Source organism: Lithobates pipiens, unplaced genomic scaffold (assembly GCF_037356315.1).
Source record: "Lithobates pipiens isolate NorthernLeopardFrog02 unplaced genomic scaffold, aLitPip1_a1.2 Scaffold_25, whole genome shotgun sequence".
Taxonomy (NCBI): domain Eukaryota; kingdom Metazoa; phylum Chordata; class Amphibia; order Anura; family Ranidae; genus Lithobates; species Lithobates pipiens.
Genome location: NW_027507787.1, coordinates 4,961,362 through 4,987,214, shown reverse-complemented (window position 1 = coordinate 4,987,214; position 25,853 = coordinate 4,961,362). Strand labels below are relative to the sequence as shown.

General features: G+C 41.6%; 1 protein-coding gene across 5 annotated transcripts in view; it reads right to left on the bottom strand.

Annotated features, from left to right (window-relative positions):
- Window positions 1-25,853, bottom strand: part of ZMIZ1 (zinc finger MIZ-type containing 1) — a 466,669-nt gene that overhangs the window by 195,975 nt on the left and 244,841 nt on the right. For all 5 annotated transcript variants that reach the window (XM_077453980.1, XM_077453978.1, XM_077453977.1 and 2 more), the window contains exon 4: window positions 15,314-15,386. The gene's annotated coding sequence lies outside the window, so the exon portion shown is untranslated. The remainder of the gene's footprint in view (window positions 1-15,313; window positions 15,387-25,853) is intronic.

Sequence of the window (25,853 nt, the reverse complement as noted above, 5' to 3'; positions counted from 1 at the left end):
TTTCTCACTGTGGAACCTAAGGGGTCAATCCTCTGCATTGTGTAAAAAGGCTCTGATCCTCCCCTTCTTCCACGGCCTAATAATTTCCTTATAACACAGTCTATGGAGTCAGGCTGCACATGCTTAGTTTGGTGTGTATTGCTAGAGAGGTTTTTTTACATGTGATCAGCACAGGACCAATCAGCACTGTCCTTGCAGTCTCACAGGTCAGTCAGGAAACTCATCCTACAAGCTTTAACCAGTGCTTGGCTGGACACTAATAAAAGTCACAAGGCTGCTCTAACTGCTGATGGGAAAAGGTATTTAGCAGTTTATATTTACTAAAATAATTGCATTTCCATGTTCTGTGTGAGACTATATATATTAAATGCAGGGTCCTGGTTTAAGTAAATAACTCAAAACAGATTTTTGACCCCTTATGTATTTGTACATGATGATCACATCTCCCCATGCCTCTTATCAATTTCGTTGCCCTTCTCTGCACTTTCTCCAGTTCCCCAATATCCTTTTTTGAGAACTGATGCCCAAAACTGAACTGCATAGTCCAGAGAAGGTCTTACTAATGATTTGTACAGGGGAAAAATAATCTCTCTCCCTGGAGTCCATACCTCTCTTAATGCAAGAAAGCACTTTGCTTGCTTTGGATACCAGAACACCCATTCTCCACCATTGATTCCCCCAGTTGTAATCTCCACTCTACCTGCTGACAAATCCTCTGGACTCTCCATTATTCTAAGAAAGTGCATTCCTTCATGGCTTTTGCTTTAAAAATATAGCGTAAAAAAGGCTACTGTAATCTCCGAAATCTGCCACATACGGTATATTATGCTTTTAGTGTTTTAGTGCAGTGCTTCAATGCCAGCTTTGCCAATATACGATATAAAAAATTGCCACATCCAAACAGACATGCCCATAAATTATGTGGCAAAGATTTATTATCTATTTATCAAATATTATTCCTGGCAACAGATGTTATTACAGCAAATGGAAAAATATTATAAAAATTGAAAAACTACTAGCAATACAAATGTTAAGTTTGTATGCAAAACTTTCCTCCTATATTCACTATTTGTAACAAAAAAATAAAATAAAGTAAGGGGTAATAAACATTACATTAAAAGTATAAACACCGTAATCTACTGTGTCCAATATATCACTGCACATGTATGAAATCATACATTTATCATTGTATTTCCTTAAGAGTGCAGTATTGAAGCATTTGATCTGCTTTGCAAAACACAGACTGTGTTCTTGGCATTTAATTAATATGTTTATGTTGGTAAAATTTATTCAGTTATGAAACAAGCCTAACCGAACAAAATGGTTGAAAACCGCATAGACATCTGGCAGTTGCGGTAATAAATTATGTATTTTTGCTCCTGTGGCTGGATAAATTATAAAATATTGGAGATATATATATATATATATATATATATATATATATATAGATAGATATATATATATATATACACACACATATACACACATATACACACACACACACACATATATTTATATTTTCATTCCCCTGTCACACCACCAGCTGGCATAAAGAGTATGACCACCGATCCCTATAATAAAATGGATAGGGAGAAAAAAAGAAAAAAAGTTGTACATGCTTTATTATGTAAAATTTATTTGGGCCCTCTTTATTTATATTTAGATTTGTTTCTTCTATATGGGGATGGCAATTGGTGCTTCGCATTAGGGCAGATGGCCCCCCTAAGGTCTAACTGTTGCTGCCTATCAACTGTCTAACTTCATCTGCAAATTATACCGTTTCCCAGCTCCTGTCCTAGCATAACACCACCAGGTAACACAGCATCACTGTATTTCTCATTAGCCTAATCACTGGGCTCTGTCTTCTGATCCTGTTAATGCACATTTGCAGCTCTTGAATGTACTTAAAGTGGGGTGCCCCTTAAAAAAATAAAAATTAAAAGTCAGCAGCTACAAATACTGCAGCTGCTGACTTTTAATAAATCGGACACTTACCTGTCCCAGGGTCCAGCGATGCGGGGTGAACTAAGCCCCCCCTCGTTTCCCGCTCCACTAGCAGTGCCATTATTCTTATTGTGGGCACCCGGCTGTGGCTCCACAGCCGGGCACCCACTGCGCATGCGCGAGCAGCGCACCGTGATACACCGCACAGTCATCTGGGATACATGACAGGTCCCAGATGACTGTGCGGCGTGAGGGGAAGTGATGTCACCAGCCCGGGCAATGAAGAAGGCAGACTACGAGGGACCCCCTAGCAACAGGCATTTAGAGGTGAGTAAAAAAATATTTTTTTTCCAATTATTATTTTATTTTATTTTAAGAATTTTAAACTATTTTTTATTTTTTGGTGGCAACACCACTTTAACAGAAACATTAGAGCTAACAGCGCTGCATATTTTATTCTTCTATCAGATCAATTGTGATTGGTTCTCCAATAACTGTATCAGCAGTGCTTTTCTTTTCTGTAAGTACAGTAAAACCTAGGATTGCGAGTAATGCGGTTTATGAGTGTTTCTCAATATGAGCCATTTAAAAAAAAAAAAATTCTGACTGGATTTGCGTGCGTCGTCTCGCAAGACGAGCAGGATTCAAGTATCTGGGGTGTGCAGTACTGCAAGAGGCCAGATGTGCGTGGGCGCCTGTGATGCTTGGAGACAGGCATCTCACTCACGCTTTGAGTAGTCTCAGAGCCTCTCCGGCGCCCCCCCCCCCCCCACCTCTGGCCACATGCAGTACTGCATACACTAAAACTAATTATCTGAGTTTCCATTGATTCCTATGGGGAAATTTGCCTTGATATACGAGTGCTTTGGATTACAAGCATGCTTCTGCAACAGATGCATGTAATCCGAGGTACTACTGCAATTTATGGTTGGTCTCCGTGCCCATATTCAAGTTTGAGCCATCTCAATTGACTTCTACAGTATTCAGCATAAAAAGTAAGCTATATTAATGTACAGTAAGAATAATGTAATTTACTTTTGTCACATACACTTACTTAAAAGAAATTATACATTAGAAAGTACAGAGACCCTGGCAAACTTAAAAAGCTAACAAGACCAAACATTTGTAATGCTAAACCTCTGGCTAAAGAGAGACATACCAATAAGGTAAGGAAGTATAATTAGATAGCAGGATCAGTTTCAGGTTAGGATGGCCAGACAGTCCACCAAGCTGATGGACATGCATCATGTTGCCTCTCTGCTAAGATCCGCTGTGACACTGGACCAATGTGTGACAGAAGCATCAGCTCAGTATTATTCTTCCATCAATGCTGTTGAAAAAGCAGGAGTTGGCTCTCACTTGAATAGTTTTCAATATCGTTAGGTGCGATAATGAGCCCAACTAATTGCTGGAGGCGTTCATTATTAACGTCTAGGGAAACCATAAAGGGTACAAGTACCGATACTCATACAAATGCTTGGTATAGGCACAGATGCTGATACTAGTATCGGTACAATCCTACCAACAACTCTTGTATATGTCTGGCTGTTTTGGGCCAGCCAAAAACAAACACAGACTATCTTCAAGTTTTCCAATACATAAAAAAGGATGTATAAAGTTTTGCACAGAGTTCAGGTTTCCCGCCTACAGTCACATGTAATAGCTGTCATTTGGGAGGCACGCGCACACACTCACCTCCTTGTACAAGTATATCTGCTAATTCTGCAATCAAGGAACTTATCCACATTGGGCCAGTGACCAGATTATGCCCTTTCTACAGCTGTGGACAAAAGTTTTGAGAATGACACAAATATTATTCTGCTGCCTCAAGTTTTTATGACAACAATTTGTATATACTCCAGAATGTTATGAAGAGTGATTAGATGAATTGCAATTAGGGCACTTTCACACTGCCAGCGCCCAGGCGTCGGCGGTAGTGGCACTTTACCATCATTTTTGCAACGCTTTTCGGACGATAGAGGGGCACTTTTAACCCCCGCTACCAGAAGAAAAAGGGTTAAAACCGCAGAGGCGCTTTGCTGGTGGTTCGACAGCGCTGCCTACTGATTTCAATGGGCAGGGGCATTTTCAGAGTCCCTCTTTACCATGAAAATGAACTTAATCCCATAAAAAGCATTTCCACAGCACTACCACAAAAGGACCAGCTGACATTATGTCAGTGATTCTCTTGTTAACACAGGTGTCAGTGATGACGAGGATAAAGCTGGAGATCACTCTATAATGCTAAGTTAGAATAACAGAGTGGAATTGTTAAAAAGAGGGTGGTGCTTGAAATCATTGTTCTTACTCTCTTAACCATGGTTACCTGCAAGGAAACACATGCAGTTATCATTGCTTCACAGGCAAAGATATTGCTGCTACTAAGATTGCACCTAAATCAACCATTTATCGGATCATCAAGAACTTAAAGGAGGTTACATTTTTGTTAAGGCGGCTATAGGGCACCCAAGAAAGTCCAGCAAGCGCCAGGACCGTCTCCTACAGTTGATTCAGCTGCAGGATTGGGGCACCACCAGTGCAGAGCACAGTGATGCAGAGACTTTTGGAGGATGGCCTGGTGTCAACAAGGGCAGCAAAGAACCTATTTCTCTCCAGGAAAAACATCAGGGACAGACTGATGTTCTGCAAAATGTACAGGGATTGGGCTGCTGAGGACTGGGGTAGTCATTTTTATCAGTCCTGTGTCATGCCAACAGTAAGGCTCCTTTCACACTGGGGCGGGTGGGCACCGGCGGTAAAGTGGCACTATATTTAGCACCGCTATTCGGCCGCAGGGCAGTTTTAACCCCCTATAGTGGCCGAAAAAGGGTTAAAACCACCCGCAAAGAGCCACTGCAGCCGTGCTTTGCCAGCGGGTTTGCAGTGCTGTCCCATTTTTTTCAATGACAAGGGGCGCTTAAGGACCGGTGAATACATCACTCCTATAGCACTGCAAAGATGTGGCTTGCAGGACTTTTTTGACCATCCTGCAAGCGCACTGCTCCAGTGTAAAAGCCCTCGGGGCATTCACATTGGAGTGAATTGAGTGGCTCTTTCAGGGCGCTTTGCAGGCGCTATTTTTAGCGCTATAGCGCCTCAGTGTGAAAGTAGCCTTTAGCATCCCGAGATCATTCATGTGTGGGAGTGAGCTTACAAATAAGAACACAGCCATGAATAAAGAATGGTACAAAAACGGACATAACGTTCACACTAGTCCACAACACAAAACTATGTGGTAGAGCATGTTGCCATTGAATGAAAGACACTGAATTATAGCGATAGCGGTCATTCTTCAGTTTAACAAACCAAAATATATGGAAGCACATCCCGGAAACAAATCAGAATGCCACATTAGAAACACACAAACATCATTCATTGTAGGATATACACAACATAAATGCACACATACTGCCATTAAAGTTAAACTCCAGGCAGACATAAAGACACAAAATTAAAGTGAAAGGCAGATTTTTGTTTTTAAATAACAAACATGTTATAATTGAATTGCCCTGATGAAGTCATGTGATGTGATGTCACGCGTAGGGACGGGAAGGAAGCTGACTGTGGATGCACTTTGCTGCTGATTGCTAGAAAAAGGCTTTTTTCTATCTATTAATGTGTGAGTACCCTGTGTATGTAAATTTTTAATAAATGCTATATGTGAGATACTACACTATGGTATTCCCTCTCTATTAATCTATTGGGTCCTCTGGAGCAATAAGAATAAAATTCAAAGGAGAAGGTGACCGAATTTACCAGGAGAGAAGACATATAAAGAAATCTATATACCTCTATGCGAATCCCTCCTTGCTATAGGTAAGGGGCCACTGCCCACTAAAGTGTGATCACAGCGGGATTAAGCACTGGGAGATCCGCACCTCAGTTGAATTTGCACAAGTTTGCACAAAGCACTTGCACTTAAAGGAGACTGTTGTTTATTTATGGACTTGAATATTTATATCTTTTTATTTTTGATGGATTTCAATATGTATATTTAATCTATAGAGGCCGGATTCATTCTGATATAACATATGTTTACGGCTCTGTAGTGCGTTTACTATTTTATATATATATATAATTTTTTTTTTTTGTTTATTCTAAAGTTTATTCCTATGTGATCAGGAGAGGGTACCCTCTTTTTGGTCTAGGTATACTCTCTTATTTTCTTGTATATCATTTGTTTATTATTAGGGTGGTTCACTTATATCCCCTCTGGAGAGTGTTTACTTATTTGCACATTTATAAGACGCACTTGGCACTTTATGATCAATTCACTGTTTTTTGGCTTTGCACTCAATTGAAGCAGTTGTGTTTCTGTGGAGGTTTTCAATTGACTCTGTAGTGCATTTACTTTTTTTTTTTTTTTTTGCACTTTATCAAAATAGTAATTTTCTAAGAGACTGTTTTTAGTTACTTACCTTTGTTCACTTGATTTTCATTTATTTGAATTCTATCACCTTTGTGGTGTGTTTATTTTATTTAATTTAATGTAGCACTTTGCACTTTTTGATACTATTCAGTAGACATTTATAGATATATATTTTTATATTACACTATTGATTTATGTAATTAGGCATTATACTTATCACCCTCGGAGGGTTATTTAATATAGGGACAGCGCAATACCAACATATCTTTAGTTTCATATTAAGTGGATACGGTGTGATCCATTCCGGTAGTAGCAGCAGCCCCTAACATTTGATAGATCACCAGTGGTAGCGCAGGAATAAAACACTATCATTTAAACATGTTATAATTACCTGCTCTGTACAGTGGTTATGCACAGAGCAGCCCTGACCCTCCTTTTCTCAGGTCCCCCACCCACGCTCCTGGCCCCTCCCTCCTGCCAAGTGCCCCCACTTCCAGGGTGCTGCTCTGTGTGTCCATTGACACTCAGAGCATGGCTCCGCCCCCACTCTCTCCTGATTGGCTCACTGGCTGTGATTGACTGTAGTGGGAGCCAATGGCTCCTGCTGCTGTCTCAGCCACTGAGGAAGGAGGAGTGCTGTACACAGGTTTTTTACCTTTGTGCAAAGAATTGAATGAAAGTAAAAAACCTTGAGTCTTTACAACCACTTTAAAGTGTATCTAAAGCCAAGGGTTTTTTTTTTTTTTTTTCAGATAACATGAGGAAGGATTAGAACTCCTACCAGGTTTTACTGCTTTCCAAGGCTCCATTAGAGGGATTGCCTGTCACGTCCTGTCCCGGGGACAACCTTTCCACTTAACAGGAGGCGAATAAAACTCTGCAGCAGCAACACAGACAGAAGTAAAAATGCTTTTTTAAGTAGCAGAAGGCTAGAAACTCCATCAGCTTTTAACTGTTGAAGATATTCCTTTACTTCTTTTCTGGTAAAAATTTGTTGCCAAAACAGGAAGCGAGAGGAAATCTCTTACAAAGCCTTGTTTCGCCATTACAGTCTAGCCATTGTCAAAGTCACCCAAGCCCTCACGCTTGCAAATTTTTTGCTGCTATCAATACATCAACTTCAGCGACAACGTGTTCACTTCCTACCCAATATATCCCACCCACTTTCAGATGCCATTGTAATGAGATAATCAATGTCATTCACTTTACCGGTCAGTGGTATAATTCTATCAGTGTATGCCCCCCAGCTTTGACTCCCACTGATTAAAATACGTCTACACTACAGCTAGATCCCAAAATGGCTTCACATTTGTTTAAAATTAATGCAGCCTTTCCTCTAAAGGTTATAAAGAAAATTGGGCATTTGGCATTTATTGGCTGTGCCAACATTTGCTGAGAGGGCTACCCAGATGCTTTGGAATTTGGTTAGGTACTCATTCTGAGCTTAAGACTCAAATAACTTTACTAAAAATAAATAAAAACTTAAAGGAAAGAAATATATTTTTCTGTTTTGGCTTTAGTATAGTCCCTGTTCACTCTAGGTATTATATCGATCCTGGAAGCTTAAAACTGTGTACTCTCGGTCACAGCTTCTTTGTAATACTTACCATTCATACCAAAGACTCTGCACAATAAAACCCACTTCTGAGCATCAAAGAATACTTCTAAGTGATAAACACACCATGATGATTCTTCTATTGGCCCAATGAGAAAGAAATAGAAATTCTTAAACAAGGGTCAAAGCTAGCTTCCAGCTGTGGTTGCTAACACGGCTACCCCTGTTGCTATGCCATTGCTGACCCACATGAAAAAAAGGCATGTTTTACAGATAGGATTCCATGCTGAATTACAGGCACGGTCCTCTCTTAACTTCTTCACTCCCAGAGGTTTTTTTTCCTCCATGTTAGAGATGAGCCGACACTGTGCTAGGTAACATTTGAATATCCTACATAATATATGGAAGTATGTTGAATATATATTTTTGTGGAAGAGATTTGTAGAGACTTTGTAGAAGATTTCAATGCATATATTTTATTTAAAATGTTTAAACTAGGAAGAAAAATTAAAAATATTTTGTGCAATGCTCCAGAAGCAGTTTTTTATATAATTAGATACCCAAATTATATGGTGATCAAAGTCTACCAAGAACGATGGCATCACAAAAGGTGTGTCAAAGTCAAAGCTCAATTTTTAATTTAGGAAAGTGCAAAAGATTTCCAGAGAACTTAAAGCAGAGGTCCACCCTAAAATGGACCTCCGCTCATCGGGATCCCCCCCCCCCCTCCGGCGCCACAATTGGCACCTTTCAGGGGGGAGGGGGGTGCAGTTACCTGGATAATCCAGGTAACTGCACCCACTTCCGGGATAGCTGTCTGCGGAAAGGGGCGTAGATTACGCCCCTTTCCGCAACTGCCCGCCCCTTTGCGCAAGTGCCCCGCTGCCTGCTGGGAAACACACAGTTCCCAGAGGCAGCGGGGACCGTCCGGATTGCGCCGCGCGGCTCGCGCATGCGCAGTAGGGAACCGGGAAATGAAGCCGAAAGGCTCCATTTCCTGATTCCCATACCCAAGATGGCGGCGGCAGGACCCGACAGACGACCTAGCGATCGGCTTCGGGTGCCGACATCGCGGGCGCGCTGGACAGGTAAGTGTCACTATTCTAAAAGTCAGCAGCTGCAGTATTTGTAGCTGCTGGCTTTAATTCGTTCCAAGCAGATGACGCTGTTCCTCACATTTGGTTAATGCGTAATGTAAAGTCTACAGGCTTGGACATATCAGTTTGTAAATGTGTAGAATTAAGAGAGTAGTGGTTAATGATTCTTACTCTGAATAGTCTAAGGTTATCAGTGGTGTACCCCAAGGTTCAGCGTTGGGACCCTCATAAATTTGTTAAAAAGTAAAAGATATAAGGTCTGGGATTAAGCCCAGCTTCACATATGTGCGATCTCAGGCACCGCAGGTGTCGATCACATGCGATGTCTGTGCAACGCAAGTTCAGCCATACAGTTGTATGGCTGAACTCGCAATGGATTCAAAGGAAAATAGTGCAGAGACTTTTCTCCCCGCACTAGAATCTGATCACATGGGTGTTCTCACCCATGCAAGCCAATTCATGTGCGAGTTCACAGTTCGCATCGTGATCTGTGAACTGATCTGGGGGTGTCATTAACATTGTATTGACACCTGCAGCGGTTCGCAGAGGGCAGTGTGAACTGCCAATGAGAGAAGCAATGTGGGAATCGGCGCTGTAATCGCGCTGGTTCCCGCATCGCACATATGTGCACCTAGACTTACCATTTCGGTCTTTGCAGATGACACCAAGCTATGTAGTGGAATAATGTCCTTACAGGATGTCTCCAATTTACAAGCCGACCTCAATGCTCTGTCTAATTGGGCAACTATGTGGCAAATTAGGTTTAAAGTTGATAAATGTAAAGTTATGCACTTGGGGGCTAAGAATATGCATGCATCATACATACTAGGGGGAGTACAACTGAAAGAGTCAATGACAGTGAAGGATCTGGGTGTTTTGGTAGATCATATATTTAATAGCAAGCAATTCCAAGCTGCGGTTGCAAAAGCGAGCAAAATCCTTTGTATTAAAAGAGGTATGGACTCCAGGGAGAACGGGATATCATTTTGCCCCTGTACAAATCATTAGTAAGACCTCATCTAGAATGTGCACTTCAGTTCATTTGGGCACCTGTTCTCAAAAAGGATATTGGAGAACTGGAGAAAGTGCAAAGAAGGGCAACTCAACTGATAAGAGGCATGGAGGAGCTCAGCTATGAGGAAAGATTGGAGGAAGTGAATTTATTCTTTCTTGAGAAGAGGTGATTAAGGGGGATATGATCAACATGTAAAAATACATAAGTGGTCCATATAGTGAATTTGGTGTTGAGTTATACACTTGAAGGCCATCGCAGAGGACAAGGAGGCACGCTTTACATATGGCGGCAAAGAGATTTACCTTTATATACAGAAAGGCTTCTTCACAGTAAGAGCTGTGAAAATGTGGAGTAAACTCCTTAGTTCTGGCCAGCTCAAAAGAAAAGGGCTGGATACATTGCTAAATGCACAAAACATAACTGGATAATATTTAGAGGTAACAATGGGGGTAGTTGATCCAGGAAATATTTGATTTCCTCATGGATTTCGACACTGAAGCAAATTGAATCATGCTTTATTAGGGCTTTTTTCATCTCACTTGGATCAACTGTGGGAATAGGATAGTGCATATGGAGGTTTTCTATTTGTGTTTTATTTGTTTACTGCTTAAACTGAATGGACTAGTGTCTTTTTTTCAGCCTATGTGGCTGTGTGTCCTGTAGGTTAATGGAAGGCTGGATCAGATGATGGGATATCTGATTAAGATAAGGGGAATTTGACTCAGCCCCCCTACACACCTCTGCAGCAACAGATAATTTTTAATAGTGATCTATTGCTGGCTTTTAGTGAACAATAGATCACTAATCTACTAATTTGATGCTCCAGAGGGAGGCAGAGCAGAATTGGGAGAGCTCTGCCATGCTCAGAGAGGACTACAGGAATTCAAATTAAATCCAAATGACATAAGAGCACGGTGTTACAATGAGTGCTACATATTAACACTCGTTTTCCAATATTTTGCTCCCTGTGGACTTGGAGAATGCAAAAAAAAAATAAAAAATGGGGGGAGGCAATGCAAGCTGGTATTATAGGCTCAGGCCTATATTTCCTTTGCACAAATCCAGGCCCAAGTACCAAGCCGTAGCTTTTAAAAGCCTCAAGGAGTAATACAAACTGTATTCTATACTGTCGTTTTACACGTGGCCTGTAATTATCACTGAACTACAAGTTAAAGTCTAATCTATCAAATAACAGATCTGTGTTTGCACATTTACAAGTAAAACAGACAGATGATTAAGCAATGCAGCACCTTTTCTTCTGGCTCGCTGTCATTGCCCCTCCCAGAGTAACCCTCTCTCATCGTCTGTCTCCCTCCCCACCCCCTCCTGTTTATGAAGGCTCAGGAAATACCACAGAACACATTCCGCTCTCCACCAGTGAAAGGAGACCATGTGACCTGCAAGGACCTGAATTTCTCACAGAGAGAAATATTTCATTTCAGGAGTCAGGCACATGGAGGCTGCACCACCTCCTCCTCTCCCACTTCAAGGATCAGCAATTTTTTTCCTGGCGAACATACTGCGCTTGTTTCTTCCCCTGAATCTGAGGCTGAGTCTCACTGCATGTAGACTGGCTTCCAGCCCTAACAAGCCTTTCATGATCTGACCAATTCACGTCACTGTTGCATTCTTCCGAGAAAAGCATTTCAGGTCAATAATCTATGTCCCCATTCTCCTTCACTGCTCACACCAGACAGACACAGAGAATGATAATGACAAGGTTAAAGTGACAAACACCTTGTTCAACATGTATCCGCTGATCATCTTTACACATTCACCCACGTCATGTGTAATTTCAATACTAGTGCACTTCATTAATTTCACAATAAATCTATTTACAGGCTTAAGGTGGGGGGCACTTTGTATACTCTGACATCAATTTCACAATAAATCTATTTACAGGCTTAAGGTGGGGGGCATATGAAAAATGCAATTTTAAGTCAAAGTTCACACATCAAACTACCAAGTGTTCAGACCAATGGGGACATTTAGAATATAAATTGTATTCATCAGATGACCAATCTTTTTTGCAGTTCTACATTTCCTCCTTAAAATACACAATTTAATGCGCTACAAGTGCAATTTTCATGTAGCTGAATGCAGGGTTCAAATCTTTTATGGCATTATGCAAAATCATAAACTCAACCAGCATGGATGTGAATTACTGGTTTTATCCAAGAAAGGAATAAGCATGACCCTTTTATTCAAACTGGGCTGATGGCAGTTTTTGTACTTTTCTAAATGACTAATTTCAAGTGGCTGGCTTGCCATGCACCACGTATTAGGCAGTGATCATAGATACGCAGTGGGTGACCGTTCTCTTACTACATTCTGATTAACTGGTACGGTTGCATTTGGGTTTTTTAATGTGCAGTATCAAAAGAGAAATGTGTTACAGTTTATGAAGAGAGTCTTCATATGAAAGACCATTCGTCCGAAATTTTGGATACAAATCAGGCAGCCAATGTCATATCTCTAATGCCGCGTACACACGACCGGACTTTCCGGCAGACTAGGTCAGACGGAGTCGGTCCATCAAACAATCTGATCGTGTGTGTGCTAATCCGATAGTTTTTCATTTTAAAAATCTGACGGACCTAGAAATGGAACACGTTTCAAATCTGTCTGATGGACTAAATTCCTATTGGGAAAACCATTCGTCTGTATGTTGGTCCGACAGACCCAATACGACGGAAGGAAAGCTATTGGCTACTGGACTTCCTTTTTTTGGGCCGCCTTACGTCATCACATTCAAAACAAACTTTTGAATGGACTTAGTCCGGTCATGTGTGGGCAAGTCCATTCGTTCGGAAGTCCGTCGGAACTCCACTGAAAAGTCCGTCAGGAAGACCGTCGGACTTAGTGTGTCGGAAAGTCTGGTCGTTTGTACGCAACATAAGGGTGATAAAGTATGGCACAATTTGCTAAACTGTCATAGTCGTTATCTTGGCATTGCAGTGACCCACTAAATTGGGACTGTCACACATAGGATAGCATACCTCCCAACTTTTTGAGATGGGAACGAGGGGCACTTATTAGCAAAATTATGTAGACATAGGACACACCCTGCCACGCCCCCTTAAAGAAGAATTATACAAAAATAAAATATAAGTTAAACCCACAAGTGCATTATTTTACCACTACTTTACTATACAATGGCTTTTAAAATGTACAAATGCAGCCATTTAGAAAGGTTTAGCACTGGGAAACACTTTTTGAAAGATAAAAAGTGCATTCTATATAAAACTATATAAATCAGATCAAAATTAGGGACAAATGGGGAGGAAAGAGGGACAGAGGGACTTTGTTCCAAACCAGGGGCAGTCCCTCAAAATCAGTTGGGAGCCATGGGATAGACTTGTACTTACTGATACTTATAAGTAATTTTGAAGATTCTAAGAGCTTCTTTATACTATGGTCTTTAAATATAATATTTAAAACATAAAATTCTCATTCTGATCAGTTTAGGAATACTTTTGAAGGCAAATTAGCACAAATAGGATGGCATCATATAGCTCAGTGGTGTTATTACATATCTTTGTAGTACTAAACACCTTCATTGTAGGGCCAGGGGTAAGTTACGCTGCTTTGCAGACCCACAATCAGAGCAAAACTTAAAATGCTATGAATGTGGAAACTGGCAACAAAGGCTGTAACCTCTCTAACCCTGTTCCCAGACCACAAAAAATCAAGGTTTCAAAATCAAAAGTTTCTCACTGCGTCTAAAGAAAACCGGTAAATTGTGCATACTTTTAGAGCATGTTTCACTGTTAAAAAACTACTCTAAAATCGAATGTAGAAGTGAGAGCATGGCCATCCCCACCAGCACCCAAACCTCAAACCTAATGCCCTACCTTTTGAAAAGGATCTACACCAATGCGCGAAAAAAAAAATAGCACGGGGATCTATCTTCTGATATATATATATATATATATATATATCTTCTGCTTTGCTCAACTTTTAAAGTCGAAGGTCTTGTTCCTTAAATGTAAATTCTTGTGAGCGCAAGGTTTTCCTGCCTGGGATACACAGAGTTTCCATGCATCTGAGAGCAGGCAGTCCCATTCAAGTCAAGTCAACTGGAATGCCGCAGCTGAGTGGGCACAGCCACTGCTCCCAATCTGATATCAGTTTGGGTGTGGGTCACCAAACTCAGTGTGAGTACACAGACATGCACCTGAACCCACATAGAAATCGGGAGCAGCGGCTGTGTCTGTGCAGCTGATGCGTCCCAACTGACATGAATTGGACCGCCTGCATGGGGATGCACAGAACGCCTGTGGATCCTTTGCAAGCAAAGGTGTACACTTATATGTCCATGTGAACGAGGCCTTATCCTACAACACTTTAACATGCTATTTCAGAAGTTATTATTCTTTTAAATTTGCAACTTTCATTATATTCAAGATTTTCGTTCATCCACTCCATGGTATGGGGTAACATATGCATATTTCTTTTCTGCATTGAAATCTGTCACATGCGCCCCTGATGGAGATGACAGGGGACACTTTACACTGGCATTGTTCACCATTGCCACTTGCAGAAACTGGTCTAGAATAATGATCAGCCAATGCTGGAGCAAATGCATATAGACAGGAAATGCCTGAAGAAGATCGACAACAAAGAATGAAAACAGTATTTTAAAAAAATAAAACATAGTAGTTTATGACACACCTGGGGTTGATTTAAGGCAAATAGACTAAGTGCAATTGCTCCAGAGCTTAGTAATTGAGGGAAAGCTGTGCTGATTTCCATAACAAAAAATTATTTCCATGATGCAATACTGTGCAGGCAGAAATGCATTTTTTTTTTTTTACATTTCCTTGCATACGATTCAGTATTTTTTGCAAAGTGAAGCTTCACCTGATTTACTAAGCAGTCCAGAGCAACTGCACTTGCAAAATGCACAGTCTGGTGGCATTTAGTAAATCAAACCCAGTAAGCACCACAGATCGACTTTAAACAAAATAAGAAAATAAAAAATAAAAAGCTTTCAATTGACAGGTAAATACCCTTTATGCATGCAAGTCCCAGTAATAAGTTCAAAAGTTCTCTTTTTTCTACTTTGCTATTCTACATAAAATACACAGTGCCAACTGAACAATACACAAAAAGATAAAACCATAAAAAGAGTGCCCACGCAAATTACAAATTAGACAATAACCTGACTTACTCTTGTAGTTCTTCACAGCAGTAAATGCATAAACAGAACATTTGTGTGGGGTAATCGTGTATTAATCTTATGAAAAAAAATACGTTACTGTGGGTAGTTTTCTGTTGTCATTATTTAATGTGAGGTGCATTAAGAGAAGTTGAAGTGAAAAGACACTCACCTGCATGCCCCAGTGCATTTAGACCAACAGCTTTTCGCTCCCTTCTCTTGCTCACTTGCCTAAATCCATTATCCTGCAAACAATGAGAAAAATAACACATGATATAAAAGGACAAGCGTTCCCATATACAATTAACAGCTCAAGTACATTGCTGCTTTTATGTGACCATACCTTTCACTGCCAAGGGCATAGAAAAGTGACATCTATTAAAGAAAAAAAGAAAAAACACACACACACACTAAAATGAATATATAGATATACCCAATGACCACATAAGATACCCCACTTAAACTCCTTGCATGCTCTGGCCTTGAGCAAGGTCACTGTTCAAGCTTCCTAACGTTACACAATGCTAACTTAAAGTATTACTAAACCCAGGACCCTGCATTCACTATATCTGGTCTCCCACAGTACACAGAAATGTAATTATTTTTGTAAATATAAACTGTTAAATACTTTTTCGCATCAGCAGTATATAGCAGTCTCATGACTTCTATCAGTGTCTGGTTAAAACTTGTAGGAGGAGTTTTCATTCTCATTCATTGGCCCTGTGCTGATCACATGCTTCCAAGAAAAAAACAACGCTCTAGCAGTACACACCAAACTGAGCATGTGCAGCTTGCCCCCAAGGCTCTGCTCTATCATGAGATGATTTGGGGACAGTGGAAGAAGGGGAGGAACAGGAGAGAATCAAACAGCCTTTATACACAATGAGGAGGATTGACCCCATAGTTTCCACAGTGAGTATAATAAGCATGCTTTACTGCATATACACACTGATTTTACTGTTGTGGGTTTAGTAACACTTAACAGTTTCGTTAATTGAAGACTTACATAACAGAGAATAGCAAAACACAAAATAAATGAGGAGCGTTAGTCATTCATGATACAACATTTTGCATAGCTAAGCCTATAGGTTAGGCAATCAGACAGGTAAAGCAATGAAGGGGATTGTCTATGGGTACGTTCTAAATACAATGGCAGAGGTAGACATTGACCTGAAAACAAAAAAGGTGTACAACTGGATTTTCCAGACCAATCATCACTCTTCCCCTGGTATCACAGGTTTTTTTACTCCGTGAACAAGGATTCTCAAGTGTGCCTGTTTTTGTGCATGAATACAGAATATAAATGAACCTTAACCACTTGTATTCCTCACTGGCTAATAATCTAAGGCAGGGGGTCTCCAAACTATGGCCCTCCAGTTGTTCAGGAACTACAATTCCCATTATTCCTATCCATGTCTGTGAATGTCAGAGTTTTACAATGCCTCATGGGATGAGTAGTTCTACAACAGCTGGAGGGCCGTAGTTTGGAGATCCCTGATCTACTTTGTGCACACATATGGTCCGGCTTCTATAGCACAAAAGCCCAACATTTTTGGGTGAAAAAAGGAGGTTCAGCCTGTCAAAATCAATGAGTGGCTGAAATACACTGCAGCAGGATGCTGTTCCAAGCACTACTCAAGCTTAGGATGTAGGTGTTCAGTGTCATATGCAACAGATGCAAGATAGCTTCTTATAGGGCATACCTCCTTGGAGCACATGCTGCCCTAAAAACGGGTACCCATCAGAACAGTGTCTCGCCATTGTATATTTCAGCTTTGTCCAAAACGTTATCAGGCTGCACTTGTGCCTTCCTCTTGCATCCAAAAATCCCAGGTTTTAAAGCTGTGCAAAAACCCTTATAGGGGTTCTCCTGATAGAGCAAAGCTTTGGGGCACTCTGCACATGCTCAGTTTGGTGTGTATTGTTAGAGAGGTTGTTTTTTTTTTTTTTTGCTTGGGAGAGTGCATGTGATCAGCACAGGGCCAATCAGCACTGTCCAGACAGAGGGTCAGGTGTCATGCAGCCTCATAGGACAGAATCTCCTGCCTCTAATGTTGGTGAACCCTTGCATTCCAGATTTGTGCTCATTCAATGCATTACGTTATGTTCCCACTGTAAGAAAGAAGGTACCAGTATTAAAAACGCCAGTTGTGTGGGGTCTACCGTGAGCTGTTCTAAATTATTAAAAAAAAAAAAAACACAGAGCCCGCTAACATGATCTGCGACTCTGCACCACTTATTCAAGAAAACAGATTTATATTATTTATAAAACGGAGCCCCCAAATCCTCCTCTATAATACTGAGGTAAGCGCGGTGAAGACACATGCTTGCGATAAGGAGTGCTCCTTCCGCCACTTGCGTTTTGTCGAAATCTCAATGAGAATGATTTCCTAATAAAAAATTTTTTTTACTCCCTACTACTTTTAAAACATGAAGGCAGCTTTATGTTCTCTTTGCAGAAAGTTATGGAAGATGCCTGTGAACAGTATAACATTTCCACCGAGCAGATCTTCCAAAACAATGCCATGATTGTTATAGCTGAGGGGTGGAGGGAACACAAGCCATGAATCTATACCTCAGCAGTGTGCTAGCAGTGGGAAGCTGGAGGAGCGCAGAGTATCTGCTGTGAGGAACTGCCGACACTCCTTACTGATGTTTTGTTTCTTAGCTCTGGAAGTTAACCCTTTGTCAAGCCTGCAGTAGAGGTCTCTGTTGTGATTCCGGCACAATTGGAGAAAGTAAATGTAGAATCTCCCGATGCTATCTGTCAAAGTATCATTTCCAGTGGATTGTGTCACTGTTAAATTACACTCATCGCCAATTTACAGCTCTCTTCTATGCGTTTCCCCTTCATGCCCCTAGATCAACAGAGCTTTGAACTCTGCGGCTACATTAATCGTGGTAGAATATTTTGAATACGCCGTGCGGCAGTCACCAAATGAGCTAATCATCTGTCCATGAGCAGACTGCTAATGTCCTTCTGGAGTGCCAGGGACCAGCATAGCGTCCAATGGTCAATTTGGAGTCTGCTAGCAAACTCATCATTTAGCATCCCTGAATACAGAATGTCAGAAAATCTGAAAGTAACAAAAAACACAGGAAGAGAAGGGGAATAGCATGAGAAGTAAACAAAAAAGATGAAAAACTATGGAGACACAGGTATAGGTTACAGTGAGGGAAAAAGAATATTTGATCCCCTGCTGATTTTGTACATTTGCCCAGTGACAAAAATGATCAGTCTATAATTTTAATGGTAGGTTTCAGTGGCATCGCTAGGGGGTGGCTTTTGGGGCTATAGCCCCGAATCTGGGACCCAAAGCCTCAAGTCTCAGGGGTCCCCAAGGGGAAGGGAGGCTCTCTGGTCACCCTGATTTTAAGAGGGAGGCTCTCTGGGGACCCTGATGCAAGCGGGGGGCTTTCTGGGAACCCTGATGCAAGCGGGGGGCTCTCTGGGAACCCTGATGCAAGCGGGGGGGCTCCCTGAGAACCCTGATGCAAGCGGGAAGGTCTCTGGGAACCCTGATGCAAGCGGGAAGGTCTCTGGGAACCCTGATGCAAGCGGGAGGGTCTCTGGGAACCCTGATGCAAGCGGGAGGGTCTCTGGGAACCCTGATGCAAGCGGGAGGGTCTCTGGGAACCCTGATGCAAGCAGAGATATTCCCCTGGCAATGAGCCTGACTGCAGCGGCGCATGCGCACAGGAATTTCTCGGCTGGAAGCTCGGCAGACGCCGGACCCTGCCGGAAAGAAATCTCCCGTGTGCATGCGCGGGAGTGACGATATCGCCACTCACATAATATCCAGAAGACACGCCGAGGGAACATGTCAGCTCCCTCGGCGTGTATCGGGCGAGATGTTGGGGCCTCGTTTTAAGGCATTTCATAATGAGCTAGTATGCGTTGCAAACTAGCTCATTATGCCTTTTCCCTTACAGGTATGAAAAAAAAAATAATAATAATTCAGCAGGTTTACTACCGCTTTAAGGTTTCATAGCTGACGTTTGGCAACTTGAACCTTCAGCTCCTTTCACATATTCTCTATGGGATTAAGGTCTGGAGACTAGCTAGGCCATTCCAGGACCTTAATGTGCTTCTTCTTGAGTCACTTCTTTGTTGCCTTGTTTGTGTGTTTTGGGTCATTTTCATGCCGGAATACCCATCCAGGACCCATTTTCAATGCCACGGCTGAGGGAAGGAGGTTCTCCCCAAAAATTTGACAGTACATGGCCCCGTCCATTATCTCTTTGATGCGGTGAAGTTGACCTGTCCCCTTAGCAGAAAAATACTCCCAAAGCATAATGTTTCCACCTCCATGTTTGACAGTGGGGATGGTGTTCTTGGGGTCATAGGTAGCATTCCTATGAATTTGGTCTCATCTGACCACAACACTATCACCCAGTTCTCCTTTGAATCATTCAGATGTTCATTAGCAAACTTCAGACAGGCCTGTACATGTGCTTTCTCGAGCAGGGGGACCTTTGGGGGCGCTGCAGGATTTCAGTCCTTCACTGCGTAGTGTGTTACCAATTGTTTTGTTGGCGACTATGGTCCTCGCTGCCTTTAGATCATTGACAAGATTCTCCTGTGTAGTTCTGGGCCATTGTCATGAATATTGAAACTCCACGAGGTGAGCTCTTGCATGGAGCCCCAGACCAAGGGAGATTGACAGTTATTTTGTGTTTATTCCGTTTGCGAATAATCGCACCAACTGTTGTTACCTTCTCACCAAGCCGATTGGCGATGGTCTTCAAGCCTTGTGTAGGTCTACAATCTTGTCCCCGACATCCTTGGACAGCTCTTTGGTCTTGGCCATGGTGGAGAGATCGAAATCTGACTGATTGCCTCTGTGGACAGGTGTCTTTTATACAGGTAACAAGCGGAGATTAGGAGCACTCCCATTAAGGCTGCTTTCACACTGGGGCGGGAGCGGCGTCGGCAGTAAAGCGCCGCTATTTTTAGCGGCGCTTTACCGTCGTTTTAGCGGCGGTCTGCGGGCGCTAGCGGGGTGGTTTTAACCCCCGCTAGCGGCCGAAAAAGGGTTAAACCCGCCCGCAAAGCGCCGCTGCAGCGGCGCTTTGCCGGCGGTATTGCCGCGGTGTCCCATTGATTTCAATGGGTAGGAGCGGTATAGGAGCGGTGAATACACCGCTCCTTTACCGCTCCAAAGATGCGGCTAGCAGGACTTTTTTCACCGTCCTGCCAGCGCATCGCTCCAGTGTGAAAGCCCTCCGGCTTTCACACTGGAGGGAAAGGGGCCGGTTTTTTTCAGGCGCTACACAGGCGCTATATTTAGCGCTGTAACGCCTGAATACCGCCCCAGTGTGAAAGCAGCCTTAGAGAGTGCTCCTAATCTCAGAGCATTAGAGTGCTCCTAATCTCAGCTCGTTACTTGTATAGAAGACACCTGGGAGCCAAAAATCTTGCTGATTGATAGGGGATCAAATATTTATTTCATTCATTAAAATGCAAAATCAATATAGAACTTATTTGAAATGCATTTTTCTGTCTCTCACTGTTAAAATAAACCTACCATTAAAATGATAAACTGATCATTTGTCAATGGGCAACGTACAAAATCAGACAAGGATCAAATACTTTTTTCCCCTCACTGTATTTAACAGGGCAAAGAAAAGTGTGCAACTGATTATTAAATTTTCATGAATCTAAATACAGCAACATGCAGTTTAATTGGTTGTCACCGTTTGCTGCAGTTTGCACCTTGTACTGCTATAATGAACAAGCCAAATAGTACATAAAACACGTACTTGTCACATTACAGTACAAGTTCACACTTGGGCAGCTTCAGAAATGTGGTCCACAATGGATCCTTTTTCAGATGATGGATAAGCAGCTGTCAGATGTTCAGGAGGTGATCCTGCCACCACCCGAATGCATTTTGTTTTTTGTCGAGCTGCACAAATATGTCACAAGCGTTTGGTTCAAGGCTGTGGCATGGCCCCATTGAATTCAATAGGCGATTTTGACAGACTGTGTTGCCTGTCAAATTGCATAAAAATTGGGCATGTCACAATGCAAACCATAGCAGTATGTGTACAGCGCCACTCCGACTTTATAATAGCTTTTTGGTGGCTAGTTTGGGGGGGCGGGGGGATGCTAAAATCACAGCTCAACTATCCGTTTTTACAGCCCCCTGTGTTTAAGAGGCCTATGTAACATGCTGATGGATGTCCCTTGGACAACCGCAAATTACTGTATATAAGATTTTTTTGTATCAGTTATACCAGCTAGGAACAGCGCGTCAAAAAGAGTTTTTTGCTGATCTGACCAACCAAACTTCGATCTTTCATGTTCTAGTCTGCTCTAAAATCAAACATTGGGCAATACAGATTTTTAAAATCACGAGACCCAAATATAATTACAGCAGCAGTCACTGACGTACAAACCAGGTAGCAAAGAAAGACTCTAAAGAGACCTACAGGTTGGCCAGTTTTGGCACCGCGCTAATTACTCATTTTGGTGTGATAGATCTACTTTAAGGACAACGTAACTAGATAAATTAAACAGATTAAGTAGATGAATGGTTGGCAGACAGGAGCTCATTTGTCATGGGCTGACATTACTTGTCTACTGTAGTGTTATGTTGCCATCCAACATAAAGAACACAAATATCACAGCAACAAACTGGGAAGAGAACTACAATGGAATAATGTTATGCACAGCAGCGTGCCAACAGGCTTCTGCAGTGGCGGGATCTCACCTTGAGTCTCTTACAATAGATAGGTCAGTTTTTGAGACCCTAATTAAGAGTTTTTTTTCTTAGTGCGTCCATACTGGTTATTAACACCCTTAAGGCCTCTGGACCACTGACACTGATCTAGTTACCTAAAAAGTGATCCTGTACACACATATACATATTATATATACACACACTTGCATTTTTTTTCTAATGTAAGCTTAGCCTTTACAGTAACAAACCTTGAAATGAATCTGTTGCCTGGATATGGACATCCAAGTATGCACAAATTCTTACAATCAGTAAAGGAGCTTTAACGTGACCCCTCACTAACTTCTGGTGCTGCCGGCAATATGGAGTAATTCTTCAGTGGATCTGCTCCACAGTGTCTTAAAGCTGAACTCCAGGATAAACAAATTGAGTCTAAAGAGCAGTTGCGGCAGGTCCACAAGGGGCGCCTCCAGCCCTCCACACCCCCCCCCCCCCCCCCATCACCTTGCTATGCATTTGCTCAGAGGGAACGTGCTGATAGAGCAAAGTGATATCATTAGTGCCACACTGCTTCCTTTTTGTCAAATCATATCAAAAGAAAAAAGGTTCAAAACCTCCTGTGCATGAGTGTGGTGGGCTAGGAGCAAGCCTGTATTCGCTTTAAAATGTCACCCGGGGGTAAATCCGGCCTTGCTGTCCTCTAATGACCAGGGTAGTCCAAACAGTAACTGCAAAATACAAAACACAAGGCACGCCAGCCTAGTGTATTATCCCAACAGTGATTTAATAGAGGCAAATAAAAACACTCTCGCAAACAGTGAAGGTAAACAGCATATCAAGCCACTGCCTCATAGTACAGTGGTAATTGAGACTCAAAATTATCAAACGCCAAGGGCTCTGAGGAAGAGGTCTTGCCCTCAAAATGCATGAGCTACCTTTTGGGTCCTGGGCGACATCTCTTTGGTGTTGGATCATGTTGGGTCTCGCTTGTACTCAGCACTGTGCCGATAATCAGTGAGTCACTATAGGCTGATCTGCCAATGGCCTCAAGATTTACTGCTGCTGAGAGGAGAGGAAGCAACAGGAACTACACAGACTGTGCCCAGGAAACAGATTAGTGAAAGAGAAAAGAACAAAGAGAGCTAACAGGTCAAACTCTGCTGCCAGGAACATACAAAAGAGTTAAACTTACAAGGATAGTGTCTCATCTTCCCTGATATTCTCTCTTTTCTCACTTAGCAGCAGCAACACTATGAACAGCAGCTTTCCTTTCTGGGCTGAGCCAAGACCTACAGTCATGGCCATAAATATTGGCACCCCTGCAATTGTCTGATAATGCAGCATTTCATCCAGAAAATTGTTGCAATTACAAATGTTTGGCATTCTCATGTTTATTTATTTTGTTTGTATTGGTATGACACAAAAAAGTGGAGAAACAAAAAGCCAAATCTGACACATTGCATGTAAAACTCCAAAATGGACTGGAAAAAATGACTGGCACCTTCTCAGGATTGTAAGAAATAATTGCCTTTCAAGTTTGTGATGCTCCTGTAATTAAAAACTCAACTGTATCAATTTAGAGGTGCTAACAATATAGAAATCACACCGGCAACCAGTTAAAAAGTCTGAAAAATTGACTCAACCTTTCTGTTGTGTGTCTGTGTGCGCCAAATGGAGCATGGAGAAGAGAAAGAACAGCAAAGAATCAGAGAATTTGCAAACAAAATTTGTGGAAAAGCATGGACAATCTCAAGGTTACAAGTCCATCTCCAGAGATCTTAATGTTACTGTGTCCACTGTGCGTAACATTGTCAAGAAGTTTGCAGCCTATAGCAATGTAGCTAATCTCCCTGGACATGGACGAAAGAGAAAGAGTGCAACAAATTGTTTGAATGGTGAATAAAGCACCTCAAGCAACTTACAAATAGAAGCTGACCTTCAGGCAGAGGGTACAACTGTGTCAGCTCGCACTATACATCGCCATCTGAATGAAAAAGGGACGCTATGTTAGGAGACCCAGGAGTACGCAACTAGTGACATAGAAAAATAAGAAAGCCAGATTGGAGTTTGCTTACCTGAAAAAGCCAAAAGCCTTTTGGGAGCATATGCTGTGGACAGACAAAACAGAAATTACAGCTTATTGGTAAAGCCCATTCTACTGTTTTTATAAAAAAAAAAATAAGGCCTTTAAATAAAAAAAAAAAAAAAAAAAAAGTATACAGTCCCTACAGTTAAACATGTTGGAGATTAACTGATGTTTTGGGGTTGCTTTGCTGCTTCAGGCAGTGGAGGTCTTGATTGTGTGCATGGCATTATAAAATCTGAAGACTACCAAAGAATTCTGGGGTGCAATGTAAAGCCCAGTGTCAGAAAGTTGGGTCTCAGTCAGAGGTCATGGGTCTTAAAGCAAGACAATGACCCAAAGCACATGTCAAAAAGCATCCAGAAAGGGTTTAAGACAAAGTACTGGAGCGTACTGAACTGGCTATCCCATAGAGCACCTGTGAACAGACCTCAAAACAGCAGTTGGGAAAATGAACCCTTGCAATCTGTAAGACCTGTAGCAGTTGGGGAAAGAACAGTGGTCAATAGTTCCAATAGAGAGGTGTAGGAAACTCACTGATGGTTACAGGAAGCAATTGATATTTTTTGCAAGGGGTGAGCTACCAAATATTAAAATTGAGGGTGCCAGTAATTGTGTTCAGTCCATTTTTTGAGTTTTGTGTGGAATGTATCAGATTTGGCTTTTTGTTTCTCCAATTTTTTGTATCATACCGATACAAAATATAAATAAATAAACATGAGAATGCCTAAACATTTGTAATTGCAACAATTTTCTGGGTGAAGTGGTGCACTGACAGAAATGCGGGGTGCCAATATTTTTGCCCGTGACGGTACAATCAAGGCTGGAAATGCACACATTTTAAATTGCAGAAAGTGACATTGTTTTAAAGACTAAGGAGAGGGGAAGAGTTTTCAATAAGCAAATGACTGATCCGGGCTTCGACAAAATGGCGGCCTCCAGCAAGAAGAAACGGGAGCAATGCTGAAGGCAATTTACAGCACACACTAATTTCGGTAGCATAATGTGGAATGTAAATTCTTTTGTTAAAGTAATTATTATGAGTAAAGTACAATAAAATTGACATATGTCCATATAAAATGCATGAGTGTGAGTAGAACTTTCTACACTTCTACACAATAACAGACAGAAAGACTAGCAGGTAAAGAGCAGGTGTGAAAATCAAAACTGCCTATTCTTGAGTAAAGCTGAACACTGCATGATTTGGCCTTCTCTAAAGATTCCATTCGTTTTTTTTGTCCCAAGTCAATAGCTAAAGTTAAATTTTTCCTTCAAATCCTCAAACCAGTCCATATTTTGCCTAGTATAGTGGAGATGTACAAATAACGAATGCAGTGCACTAAATGGTCCTACGTGCTCAATGAAATGCACTTTGGAAGCTTCTCCTACAAATGGCAAATATTTTTACAAAAAACTATGCGTTGTTTTCTTCCTGCATATAGCTATATATTAATCTATTAAAGTTATTTTTTTTCCTTCTCTTACAAAGACCTTCCACCAGCCTTAAGAGATGGTAGGAAAGGGTAGACACAAGTGTGTACTACATTCATAATCCACCTCCTCCCCTTCATGCTCTCTAAGTCTATGTCTATGAATCACCAAACAACAGCTCATTATAACCACACAGCATATTGTTCCAAGCACCAAGCCAGGGTCACTTTAGTAAGAACTGGGACCAGAGGAAAAATAAAATCTCTATCTGGACCCACCTCCCTTGTAAGACAAAGTAAAATCTTTACAGTTCAAAGAAACACACTGCGAAGTTGCTCAACATTTTTAGACTTTATTTTTAAAGAAATGACTAATACTATAAAGATCACATTGACATGAACCAAAATAATAATCTCTCCTATTTAGAGCAAGAGACTTTAGGCTCTTTGTGGGCTTCTTGTCCTGTCTATTGTCATTACAGATAAAACCGATAAGAAAGGCAGGTACACACTGAA